The sequence below is a fragment of the Myotis daubentonii genome, chromosome 14, assembly GCF_963259705.1.
Source record: "Myotis daubentonii chromosome 14, mMyoDau2.1, whole genome shotgun sequence".
Taxonomy (NCBI): Eukaryota; Metazoa; Chordata; class Mammalia; order Chiroptera; family Vespertilionidae; genus Myotis; species Myotis daubentonii.
In genome coordinates this window covers 59,662,749-59,677,351 of record NC_081853.1, presented here as the reverse complement: position 1 = coordinate 59,677,351, position 14,603 = coordinate 59,662,749, and the positions used below count along the sequence as shown (strand labels likewise).

Genomic DNA, 14,603 nt, shown 5'->3' with positions numbered 1-14,603 from the left:
ACTCCAGGGAGTGGGGGAGGCTCCTAGGTGCCTTTTGGCCATACATGAGCGGAGGCTGGAAAACAGGCCATGGAGAACCTTGTGAGCAACTGCTCTGGAGAGTCCAGGAGTGCCCGTGCTTCAAAAAGGTGAAAACCGGAAAAATTGCCTAAAACCGTGAGGGCACAGCTACTAACCAAGGCCCATCCACCCCTTTCCACCGCACAGGGGACAAGGCTCAAGGAAGCATGACAATGCACGTTCAGAAATGCGAATGCAAACCACACTGTTGAGTGGCACCTTCCTTGGATGGAACAGCCTGAGACCCCACTGAACACCATCACCCAAAGCCATGGACGCCCAGGGGCACAGGGACACACACAGCACCCTGAGGGAGCAAGCACGGGGAGCACTTCACTGAGTAACACCCTCCATCTCCATTGCCAAGAAACTGCAATGGCCACCCTGGACTGAAAGCACCACAAAACTGTGCACTGCCACTCCCAGACCGCCCTCGCAACATCCCCTTGATCTCCATGCACCCCCCCAGAAACCCCTCGGCCCAGCTTGCGCCGCACTCCCTTGTTTGCCTGCCCTGCCCCTGTCATTGTCGCTCTGCCCACAACCCTGTTGAGTGTGACTCAGTGACTCCATTGAACGTTGGGGACTGGACACTGTGATGGTGGTAACTTGGAAAAAACTACAAGGGCAGTACAAGCTCTGGGGCGGATCATACAACGGGACATGACAAAATTGAGAAGCACTGCTGGCATGCCAGTAGGGAGGGTGCAGGTGCGGGCAAGAGTGGGCTGAGCAAATACATTGCAGGAACACCGGTGTGGGGGAGGACACCAACACAGCCATTCTGTCACTGAGCAAAGCACGCTGCAGTGGTGGAATACACCACGGGGCAAGGGGGGGAAGGCATGCTGGCTCACGCACACGGTAAAATGCCAAGACCCAACAACACAGAAGCCCTGCTGAGACATGCACACAGTGGGGGGCACCCATGAGACAACACTGGCGCGTACGGCTCACGTATCCATGATGCTCACGCTTTTGGCAGGGGGGACTGATCTACCACATGGGGCATACTGTGCATACCCTAGAGGTTGAGATCAACTTGACAGATTGAAGGGACATGAGGGAAACAAGGGGTGTGGGGACAAAGAAGCACACTCAGTGGCCCTGCAAACATTGACTTGCTTTGTTTCAGGAGTGTACAGGGTCAAAGGAAACGCGACATGGCACAACTGGGAGAGTGGCATTTGGGAAACGGGGAACACTACATCAGGGGGTGAACTGAGTGGGCGCAGGCGCATTGTCGGGAAACGGGGGTGTGGTGGAGACCGGGGTGATTTCTGGGGGCTTGGAGACAAAGAGCTAGTCCCTGTGATGGCCAACGGCATACAAGACGGCCAAGGTCAGTGTGCTTCAAAATGGGATCGCGATTGCACTGACAGGCAGACGACTCTGGAAGCCTTCAGCTGCATGCATGGAATTCACGGTGGCACGGGGAGGGAAGCATGTGGGTGGCGGGGAGAATAAACACAAGGGGCCGCATCCTTGCCAATGCATAGAGATGCACAGCGTCCTCCAACTTGCAGAGGAAGACACATGTGACACCACTGGGCGGGAAGGGCGGCATCACTTTGCTCACTAGGCTCCACCAACAACATAACACATGCAAGCACTGCCGGGTGGGGCCCGCGGCAGGTGACGATATTAATGGCACTCAGCGACACTTAGTTAGGTCCATGAAAGTTTATTTCGGCTCCGACAAAAAAACCCCAAAAGCCCCACGGACAATCCAACACCAGGAGATGGGTCAGTAGTTGCGAATGCAATAGGGGTGAGCACCAGGCTTCTCCAGTGGGGACCAGCAAGGTTCATTTCTGTGATGGCTGGAATGAAGCCGAGCAGCAGGCCTGGGCTATCGATAACCATTAAATGAGGCTCACTTTTTCATGCGTCTTTTTTTTTTTTTCTTCCACCCCCACACCCGCAAATCTACACCAAAACTCGTGCCGTTCACCCAAACATTTGCATGCAGACGGGTGACTCGGGTTTGGGGTGGGGGGGGGGCTAGGTTTGCATGGCACGCCTGAACGACGGCTACTGGGCCTCTGGCAGCGGGACACCGACAAACACAGGGGACGAAGGAAATCACTGCTAAAATCAAGGGGAGCCCGCTGATGGCTCTAGCGACGGTGGGACGGGGTTGCTGGGAGGAAAACGAACATGTTCTGTAGGGGGAGGATTTTTGAGATGGGTGCCGCTGCTGGAAAGGCCGGCCTGGACAGCAAGCCACAGTCAAACCTCCTTTTGCACCTAAAGCACATCATGGCTTTCACACAGAATGCTCATCCGGCACCCACATTAAACCGCCCGCCCACAGAAACTCCACATACTGGGGAGGGGAAAGGAAGGAATCAGGACTCTGGATGGGCGCTCCAGTGAACAAAAAAAACCCATCTCTGCAAGAAGCCACACGATGACCAGCAGCCATCTCACATCGCAGCTTCGCAAAGGTGGGGGGGGATTAAAGCTGACACTTGGCACCTCGGCTCTGACCACTCCTCCAATGTCGGGGCATAGGCGGGGGGGGGGGGGGGGGGGGGTCTTCACTCACACTTTCAACCGCACCTGCCTGGTTAGCAAAAGCCCATCCATCCCTTAAACCGGTATCGGGAAAAGGACTGGCACTTCTCTGGCAGCACAGCAAAAGGATGGGCAGTGGACAGGCAAAAAGGAGGAACTACGTTTTTGTAGGGAGGGGGGGTGGTATGCAGGAAATGAGGAAAGTGGCCTACAATGGGACTCCCACCTACCCATTGCCATGACACACATTGCCTTTACACAAGAACTGGAGCAACCGTGTGCTGACACCAAACGGGCTACAGTGGGGGCAGGGGACAGGGGGGCGGGGTGTGCAAGTGTTGGACACATAAACAAATTATCATGTGAGGCCCAGGTGAGTGACAAATTGCAGTGAAGAACTGGGCCAAGTGGGATTTAGACACCAGAATGTACAATGCATTCATAGATCCACAGTAAGAAGCATGAGCAACAGTGTGCTCCACAACTTTTACAAACCAGTTCAGTTCAGTTCAGTTGACACAGTGGGGGGGGTGCCACTTTCACAGAAATTCATGCCACCATGAAGCACAGGTAATATCCTGCTCCCCCTGTGAATGCTGACCCACCCTTGACACAATAGGGATGTGCACAAATACCTCCCTGCAACTTCCATGGAAACGGGGGCAGGGGAGAACACCCTGTGGACCAAACTAGGTGTGGGAGTGGGCAGCGGGTGGGACACACGGAAGGAGGCTATGCATGCCATACGTGTCCACTGCTTCCAACAAACCATGCCAACCACCTTGAGATCATCCATGGGTAACTCCACGGAGCCTTCCCCTCCATTCTTAATTTCCAAGAAACATGCAGAGGGGGGCAATGACACAGACAAGGACTTGAAAGGATGTGGCCCACCTCAGCACAGGGTGATGGGTGTATGGATGCTTCGGAATGCAAACACACATTCAACCTGATCCAGCTGAGGCACAACATGAAATGAGGTGCATGAAGTACAACTGAAAAATGGCTGATGGGGACACACCATGGAGCACCTCATGGGAGATGCAGTGCAGGGGAAAGTGTACTGCTTGCAACTCCAGGTCTCATAAACAGCAACACACATAGAGGAGCCAACCAACCCCTCCATTCGGACTCAAGACCCACACTTGCAAAGAAATGCTATAAACACACAACTCCATGGGCACCACACAATTGTCTCCCAGTCTCTTTCTTCTAGGTCTCTCTCTCCCATCCTTGAAGTAAAACAATGATCTTGACAACCCACCCAACCAATACACTGTATATGGGTAGGTGTGTATGTGTGTGTATACGCTCATGTGCTCACTGAAAACATAAGAAAGGACACAATTCACTCACAATCGACACTGTGCTCACAGGTCCTCTGAGACACATGTCAGCTCCCCACAAGCACAAGCTACACAGATAGACGATACAGAGCACACACTGTCATAGCTTCGTTCTCAAGGAAGCCACACCATGAGGGGACACTGGGGCATCACAAGCACAAAACATCACTCCAGGCTAGCCAGGTGACGGCAGGAGCACGGGCCCCTCCAAAACAAGGCACCGGTCCCTCCATCACAACAACCTCGGTCGTCTGGACATGGCCACCAGGAAAGGCACACGCACCTAGAAAACAGAAACGTCTATTAGTGAAATCCATACACAGCATGTGAACAGCACTTGCTCCACAGAAGACCCATTCCTTACCCCTACCCAGGGCAGCAACCCAACCACACTCCCTCCCACCCACCAACCCACCGACCCACCCACACAACCACCCACCCGACATGGAGTTCAGGAGGCTCCAAAGACATACAGACCTCAAGGATACCCCAAACACAATAGCCTGCTCTATACCCCTACAAGTTATCAAATATCACTGCCATGAACTTCAACATAGACAACAACACTGAACCCTGCTTGCACATCCTGGGTACAATAAGGACCTCTTCTGCAAAAGGGCGATCCCTTGGAAACACACTTCACCTAAGACAATGACATGGCACACGACAGGGCTGCCTACCCTGAACTCATTCCAGGAACGATGTCTTTTCACAACTAGGCAACAGTTTCTGGGAAAACACAAACTTACATACACACACGTCAGTCTCAGCACGGTTTCCCTGACAGGGACAACAGCCCCCATCCCTGCCACCCATCTGCCAAAAATGGTTTCCTACTCAGGTACCATCGCCTTAAACATCTTCCTTCCTACATCTTCTGGGAGATTCTACACCCAACCAAGGCATGTCCCTCTCAAGTCACAGAGACAACCATCATGTGGGGTCCCCAAACCATGACCTTTCCAACAATGGACATTCTGGGACACGTAAATGCTATCCATAGCTCTTCTAAGTCAACCTCTCACAGGGGCTACACAGCCAAAACCTTCAAGGAGCATCCACAAAAAAGGAACCCAGGCAACACAGACATGCGCTCTTCTACATCCATGTTTTCTGCAAGAGGACAGAAACACTCTGCCCTTACCTGGCCATCATCAGACCTCCATCCACAAGCTTCCCTGCAGCTGGCTATCACCAGGAACAAGTGCACAGACAGACGCTCTATGCAGTGCAATGCGTGGCTCCGACATCACACTCTCCAACGCTAACATGCACAACCAAAAACAGGACCAAAACACTCCAATCCTACAAGATGCCATGGAACATACAACCAACAGATGCTGGAGCATGCACAAGCACACACGCACACACATACACACGTGCATGCACAGACACACACACATACACACACACACTCCCATGACTAGCCATAACACAAATTGGAACAATGCAAGACAGACATGGGAACAGCAGGCAGGCACCCCTAAAAAAAAGAAGCATGGCAGGCTCAAAATAACAGAAATCAAACACAAACAATATATATATAGAAGGCACTGCTCACATACGTTGCTAGACAATACAACCTCCTCACACCCCGAAACCACACATTCACGGCACTCACCTGCTTACTCCTCCTCCTCCTCCTCCTCCTCCTCCTCCTCCTCCTCCACAATCTTTCCCTCTAATCCACATGTCATACCACCAGAACACTTTCAATCGAGAATATATCCTTTCAATAATACTTTTTCACATGAAAACATAACCATTGTTTAAAATAGACACAACTGCACCTATTGTACAAGCATCTATCTTTTCTTCCAAAGCTCAAGACGATGGCTTCCCATGCACGTTAATGGAAGAACAAAACGACAACAGAAAAAAAAACACAAGTCCATGCAATAAAACCACACCTAGGGAGGATCTAGCCGCCTCTCCTACAGGACACACAAATAGGCACAAAGATCACACCTACAGCATGGGGGCGGGCAACACACCCGTTTAAGAGACAAGACAATTCAGTCCACACACCACTCATGTCAACAAAGAGAAAGGCTAGACACAGAAGAAACATCTTCGGACCATCAACCATAAAAAACTCACTCCGCTACACACACATCCGTCATACCCCTGTTCATTCTCTCCGGGTCTCTCAGCTGCACAATTCTACAACAAAAATGCTCATCCATCCTTGGCTAACAGACAATTCCCAAAACCAACACACAGGGACCTCCTCTCTCAATCACTCAAGATCAGGAACATCCCCATGCCACGGCAAACACGGCCATGGCCACAAACCGCTTTGGATCACTGGACAGAGCATCCGCCTGCACCGTGAAATGCCCCAGGTTCCATAACAACCAAACATGAGTACCTCTCAGGTAGGCACAGCCATCGCCACTTCAAGCTGTGAAGAAAGCAGAGGATCCATGGTTCCACCTCTGCATCCCGGGCCTCTCCCTCTCCGTTCCTCTCTGTCAAACGATACAGAAAATCCACTGTCATGGAAAAACCTGCCATGATAGAAATCAACATCAGAAAATACCATTCAGCCTCTCACCCTCCCTGCTTTTCCATGGACATTCCCCTTTCAAACTCATTCTGCAAAAGCTCCATAGAGTACCGATGGATAGAACTGCCTTAGGAAGCACACTGTACATTTTCAGAAATGCTGTGCACGGATGAATGGCAAAAAAAAACAAACAAAACAAAACAAAAAAAAAACAAACCACGACAAAATAAAGCCATCTGCACGAGGACATCCACATCGTTACACAGTCTTTCATTCGGGGACATCCATGCAACACACATACCCAGACACTTTAAAAACGGGATCATCGCGATCCATCACACACACACACACACACCCACAAAAACATGGGAACTCAACCACCGCTCCAGCTTTCACAAGGAACCGGCCGCGGACAGCAGACCGTTCACATACCACAGAAGGAGGGCACACATGCACCACTCAAGAGACACAGCACAAAAAAAGGAGTACTATGCTAAAAATAGACATGGACAGCTTTTAGGGGACTCAAAAAGACACTTTCTCTTCTTAAATAAAGAAGACAGATACTAAAAAAAATTAACAAACAAGAAACCCATGTGGATAGCCCACTCCGCCAGAAAAATTCACAACTAGATGGCATGACGACAAGGAGAAAATACACATTTCTAACGCAAACAAGACAAATGGTCTGAAGAGGCTCCCATAGCTCCAAGCACAAATACCGCTCTTCACATGGCCTGACCCTCCCTGTGTCACACACTTGCTCTCACTCCAACAACATGGGACTCCTTCACACAAACACCACCAACCACGCGACAACACACAAGGACGCCCTGACATGCAAGGGCCCTACCCAAGACTCCTTCACCCAAAGGCCTCCCATCCTGCACTGTCCTGGAACCTTCACGGCCCATCCAAAACTCCGTGGCCCTCCTGCCCCACGTGACAGAAACCCCTGCAAAACAAGACAGCCTTTCACAACCCCTGGTCCAACACCACTTTCACGACATACTTGTCCTTTTCCAACAGCCTACGTGAAAAAATCCCTTCGGATGACCCACATAGACACCACATGTCAGACGCTGACCTCTGCTTCCAAACGACTACCAAAGGAAACAGGCCGACCGCTCCTCTCCCAGGTCACCCTGCATCCGCGGCAGTAGACCCAGGACTCACAGGCAACACAGGGACACGGAGGCTACACTGAAAAGACAACACATCCAAACGACGCTTTCTTCCACATGGGCGTGCCGCACACCATGTATTCTTCCTGTCACTTCCAAACACCACCCACGGACTAGACTTGTCATGACCCAGGAAACAAACAACAGAAAACACCAACGACGCCTAACACACATGAACGCACAACCTTCCAGCAATAAAAAAAAAAAAAAAAAAAAACGCTCACCCAGGAGGTGGACAACACACTCTTAGGCTGGACCACACTCAGCAAAGATGAAAGCACACACCATCTTCCTCGTGAACCAGCTCAACAGACAAGAACCAAAGGGATCCAAGCACAACATTCCAATCCTCTTTACAAATACTAAATTACTTCACCGTCTCACACAACATCAGGACCAACACATGAAAAATCACACACACACACACACACACACACACACACACACAAATCCTATCTGCCTGTCCCAAATCAACAAACACAAAGCCAGCCTCCAGAATGCCTGACTTTCACTGCATGGGTCAAACCTTGGGAGGACTCCATGGCCCTCCATGCCCCAGCATCTCCATCCCCTACAACACTCCTCACATAGATGTGATTCGATACCACACGCAAAGCACAAAAACCTCCTGCTCTGAGCCATCCAAGAAAAACACGTACCTGCTTCCTTTTCACCTACAAAAAGGAACAGCAATGCTTTCAAGACTCAACATGCAACACAGGCACATCCACACACACGAACACGGAATGGGAATCACTCAACAACACAACAGGACACAGCCTTTCTCGCAAAAACACAAAACACATCCTCATGCGCTCACCTGTCACTCTTTCAGAGACGCTCAGTAAGATACTGCCACACAGGCTGGGCTCTGCTGCATATCCGGTGCTTTGGCCAGACGGGTCATGCTGTGCTGTAGGTTCCTAGAACACATACATAGCAAGGGAATCACATCAGGCCAGGCCTTCACAGAGGGTCTCAGAGCCCCTTCCCGGCACACAAGCCTTCTTTCTCCAAAGCCCTGGAAATTTCATCCCTAATTTGGAAGACAAAGGACTGCAAAAAGTAGAAATACACACACTTTCCTCCATACTAAGGGCCCAAAAATTCAAAGATACATGTTTCTCTGGGCCTCCACACAATTTAATAGTAAACTATAACTGCTGTACTTGGCACTGCACTTCGGCCTGCTTCGGCAGGGTGCTGTCACGGTAGTCGCTGGCCAGCTCAAGAAATCCTCGCTTGCCCTTGAAGACCTCATTGGAGGCGGCAGCCTTATTCTCACACATGCGGCCTGGCCTTCTCAGCAAACACTCCTGCTCTCTGCACCTCCTGTCACTTCAACCCACGCTCACCCTTCTCAAGCACAACACCTTCTTACCTCTTCACGGCAGAAACACATGCGACCAAGGACACGCTAGGAAACTGCCCAGGGAAGCTCCAAACAACAACGACCTCGCAGAGATGGCCAAACCGGAATGTCCACCTTCCATAAATGACTTCCCCTAAAAAAAAAAAAAAAAGCAACAAACATTTCTACACCAGCCTTCACCACACAAAGTGGGAAGGAAACCAAACCACACCACGCACACTGTTTGGGGGGGACGGGGGGGGGGGTGCTCACACGCCTGCACAGCACCCACAACAGGGCTGACACAACTCACCACCCCCTCCACCGCGGCTCCCTCCAACAACTTCCAACACGAGTCCTGTGCAAACAATGGGACCACAGGACGACCATCAACATGCCGCATCACCAAGGATCACGGCACACGCGGACCGACACCCAGCTTTCCAACACCCACCATGTCACGAGGACCCCACACACACTCACAAACAGACACGACCTGCATCGGACAAATGGCTTCCACCTACGACCATTCAAAACAAACACATGCAACACTCAACACAACTCTAGAAAATTACCAATCACAATTCAACAACCTCTCACATCCATCTTCCTTTCTCTGCCACCCTTCCTCCCTCCCTTCCTCCCTCCCTCCCTCCCACATCAAAACCGATTTCACCAAGGACACTACCACGGCACCCACCTGGACTCTTCCATCACACCCAACAGCCAGCGGGGACATCGCCCTTCCCTCAACCTTCTCGCACGGAACATCTTCGAAACACAGGCAGAGATGAAGGGACAGAGGGACGGAAAAATGAGGGGGGGGAACCAAACAAGAGTCTGAAAGACCTTTTAGAAAACCATCATCACACGCTCTTACAATTCTACTACGTAAAGGACACTTGCACAAGCACAATGGAAGACCCATGGCAACACGCCCACATGCCAAACAACATCCCGGTCAGCTCAGACACATGCGAGGACTGACCAACACGGCACGCACCCACCACCTACATACTCCACAACATGCGCACGGACAAACACAACTCTCCCTCACCACCCACGAAAACCACACTCCAAAAACGCCACCGCGTGCACAAGGAAGGACCCGAAAACAACACACGCGCCCACTCCCACACCAACGGAACAACAAAATCACCACACAACTCCACCACTTACATCAGCCGACAGCGGGGGAGTCCCTTGCCTGCCCCACAAACAACGCAGGATGACACACGGCTCAGGCATCCCACATCCATTCCATCAGCAGCACAACGCCTGGCTCAGCCGCAATGCCTACAAAAACCAGGCAGGGGAGGTGCCGGCTTTTAAAGCCCCATGGGCGGGATTTCCAACGTCGGGAACCTTTCGGGGCGGAGACTTCTTCGCGCATGCCCGGAGGGCACACATTCCAATCACCTCACCCAAACTCAGCACGGCCCTGCAGCCAAATCAATGCTCGCACTCCAATCACCTCAAAAGCCACTTCGGGAGAAACGGGGACCAACGCCATGCCTCCACCCAGCCAAACGGCGCCTATCCCTCCACCTTGGGGACAACAAGCGCCTCGCAGGGCCTCCCTTGGCTCATCACGACACGGACCCGCTGGGATCGATACACACAACCTCCACTCTCCAAGGACACGGCCTCTCAGCCTCACAAACGACACAATGCATCCCCTGCAGCTGACAAACAGCTGCAGCACCTGGGACACACGCCTCTTCACTCCGACACAGTCGCATCCCCCTTGCCCCACCACACCTGCCCGTCTTCATCGAGGCTCCCACCGAAACGGTCGCCGCTCACCACACCCTACCCCCGAGTGGACCACAGGATGCCGTGTACGTGCCCTAGGAAACGCACACACCACCTGTCCCACCACACTCACCCCACGCTCACAGCCACACGCACCTCGCCCCACCGGACAGGCTCCCTCCCACACAACAGCAGAGACAAGCGCTGCACCCTCTCCACACACACATGCACAGAAACGAGGCCCGAAACAACAGCCGGCTCCCTCACCAAACACAAAGCCTCACCCTTGCTCCCCATGGCAAACCTAATACCATCCAAACAGACACCACTTCCAGCCACATGGCACCATCGCCTGCCCTTTCCACAGACACGCCCACATGGCCACGCCTGCAGGGAGCCACACACCTCCACCCTCAGCCCCTCCACAATAGCCCATCGACACCTCCATCAACCTTTGGCCCTAGGGAACCACAGCACTTGCAAGCAATAAACTCACAAAAATTCTTTACAGGTTTCAATGGTTTTTTACGTTAACACTGTCGACATATGCCAGGAAGCAGAACCTCAATGAATTGAGATAGTGCTCCGGAGAATGGCAGGATTACATCCGTATTTATACATGAAATTTATTGGTGACAGATTTAAGGAGGTGGGATTAAGAGAAGTGGGGAAACCTCTGTGAGAGGATAAAAAGTAAAATGATGGACACATACTTAGGTGGGTGCAGGATCAATCAACATGATAATGAAGGAATCTGTGGAACACCTGGTTGTGCCCATAAAAAGGGAAGTCACAAGTTACCCAGACATCCCAGGGACATGTTATCATAGATGCAAAAAGACAGGTAGGCTCAGTTACTGTAAAGGTTGACCTTATCAGTAAAGATATCATCTTAGGACGTAACTGCCCACCATAACTGCTTTTAGTTAAGGTTTAATTTCAGACCATCCTGTGTGGTTACTTTAGGTCTGCAAAACTGCCATGCAGGCCTCTCCTGAGCTTGTCAGGTCAGCATGTGGCCCCTTTCTTTCACACATTTCAGGTGAAAACTGTAGTTTAACTCTAACCCTGTGGTTTGGCTTAACAATAGAAAAGTTACTTTGATTTTCTGAATTGTATAAATCATTCCATTCGATTGAATGCCTTATTGGTTGTAATGTGACTATCCCATTGATTGTGATCTTACTGGTTATCGAAGCACATTCTTCTGTACCTGGGAAACAGGACAGCACAATTACCCTAAATTGTTTTAGTGGCCACAGGTGGTGTGTTCCAGCTGCCTCAGTGGTCCCGAGACCAGGACAGCACAATTACTCTAAATTGTCCTGACAACTCAGTGGTCGGGGAAACCTGAGGGCTCTAGATAATGTGTTTCTATCCACTCAGTGATCCGGAGACACAAAACTGTAATTTAGATAACATGCATAACTTTAACCCAGGTTAACCAAGGACTCTAGATACTGTATTTCTGTCAATTCAGTGACCCGGAGACCCGAAACTGTAATTAACATGCTTAATTCTGCTTCTGTAATCTGCTTTTTTGGGAGCCAGGTGCCACATTCCAAACCCTGGGATGTAATCAATACCTTTTTGAATTTTGCCTATGTAAGTCTGGTTTTGCCACCATCTTATTGCTATGAGATTTGGGAATGGCCCCTCATAGTCCCGGATTGCAATAAATGTGACTCTTTAATTCGACTTTTTGAGGCGTCCTTCTGTGATTCGCGGGGTACGTTACAACACCATTTCGGGGGGATGCAGGCAGGCTTGCGCATTTGGGACCATTCGGCTCCATGGAAAAACACAGGGGCACACACTGGGACGAGGGACATGGCCACAACACAACCAAGCCGGGGCGCTCGCATCTCCATCACACAGGGGAACACCAACACTCGCATTTGCATAACACAAACGAAATGCAAATACCCCTCAAAGGTCAACATTTACAAAAAAAAAGACAAGGAAGCCCTGCATTCACATGCAAAACAAGAAAGCCCACAGCGACCGAGGGGGGACTACCTCACCAGGCCCATGGATGCGAGGAACGAGCACAGTGGCCACACATTCCCGGATGTCACCTCTCCTGGCCACTGCAGCTTCCATGGGGTGTCTGGCCCTCGCTCTGTCTGACCCTGGGTCCGTGTGTCCCTCGGTCACCGACACCAGCTCAGTCTGCTCGCATCTTCTCAGTGGGGGGGGACTCTGGGAGCAGCGACACAACGCAGCAGACGGGAACACCTGCACGACCCTCCTCTGTACATTTCCCACCTCCTTCACACCTCACTTTCCCCTGCTCCTCCCGGCAGCCTCGCCCCCGAGAGCCTCGCCCTGACATGGTGGCTTGGGAGACCCTGAAAGGACCCTGCTAAAGTGGCCTCTTCGTGTTGTGTCAGGAACTTCGCAGTTGAGGGAGGGACACTCGAACATTTTATTTTGATCTTATACACACATCACGTGGAAAAACAGCAGAGCTGAATGCTCTGCTCATCATGCTGCCTTTCTTGGCGGATATGGTGCTTTTTCACACCCTCCAAATCATTTCCTGCTTTGTATTTTTTCCGTGTGTATGTTTTGCTTAATTCTTTACAGAGGACATGTTTCACCATTCATTTTCTTAGAGAGCGTGGAAGGGAGGGAGCGGGAGGAGAGAGAAACAGAAAACAAACAAGCAAACATGAGTATGTAAGAGACACATGCATCTTTGGCTCCCACAGGAGCCCAGACCGGGGCAGGCGATGAAACATGCATCCCAGGTATGTGCTCTGGACCAGGAATGCCACCAGCAACACTTCCCTGGGGATCCAAACGTCTAACCGCTGAGCAACACTGGCCAGGATCTATTCCTTCTGCTTAGCAGATGACAACACGTCACTCTTTCTTCTTGCACAACGAAGGCAGCCAGTCTACCATGACCAATCATCATTCATGCTTCTCTCTTCCTTTCTGAAATACGACAAACAAATATTTCTAAAGAACACACTGTAGCCCTGACAGCTATCGCTCAGTGGGTAGAGCGACGGCCTGCAAAATAAAAGGTCCCTGGTTCGATTCCCAATCAGGGCACATGCCCTGCTTGTGGGCTCGATCCCCAGTTGGGGGGGGGGGGGGGACAGGAGGCAGCTGATCCATGATTCTCTCTCATAATTAATGTTTCCATTTCCCTCCCTCCCTCCATCTCTCCCTTCATCTCTGAAATCAATAAAAAATAGTTTTAAAAAACTCACTCATTATGTGTCTACAAAAACCTTTACATCGAATTTTTTTCTCATGGTAAGAACATATTCAAATGAGAACCCTGCATCTGGAGGTGCCATCAACAATCACAGCCTCCCTGCTACTGATGGCATCAATAAGAGCAGCCTACAGGGGAAGGACTGCCTCCGGAATGCCCACCTCTAGGCTACTCATTGCATCCATCATTGCAGCCGCAAGGGGACTGGCTGACTCAGTAAACGAGGCCTCTCCAGAGGCCGATACCCATGCACCTCGCTGCACACAATGGCTGCCTCCATAATGGGGTCATCCAAGGGACTGGCTGCCACAATCACAACAGCCTCCGGCTGACTGGATGCCTCATTAAAGGTGACCTGTCCAAAACTGGCTGCCTTGGGAATGGTTGGCCTCCCCAGAACTGACTGCTTCAATCATGGCAGCCTCTAGGTTACGGACTGAATTAGTGAACGCACAGCTTCCCCTGGGCACTGCAGCAGACAAGGCCTCCCTTTCCAGGGATGGGACCGGAACGGGTGCAAAACCCAGACCCCTGACTTCAGTCCATCCCAGTAAAAAATAATTGCACCCTGGATAGCATCAATGATTTCCTACGGTTTTCTGTGGTCTTTCTTTGTTAGTTTGTTTGTATTTTCTAAAAAATATTT

At 51.0% G+C, this 14,603-nt stretch overlaps 1 long non-coding RNA gene across 1 annotated transcript; it reads right to left on the bottom strand.

Moving 5' to 3' along the window:
• Positions 1 to 3,986: 3,986 nt before the first annotated feature.
• Positions 3,987 to 10,150, bottom strand: LOC132215189 (uncharacterized). The gene is made up of 3 exons (XR_009448471.1): positions 9,671 to 10,150; positions 6,298 to 6,436; positions 3,987 to 4,209 (listed from the first exon to the last, which is right to left on the bottom strand). It is a non-coding gene; the product is annotated as an uncharacterized LOC132215189 (long non-coding RNA).
• Positions 10,151 to 14,603: the final 4,453 nt, after the last annotated feature.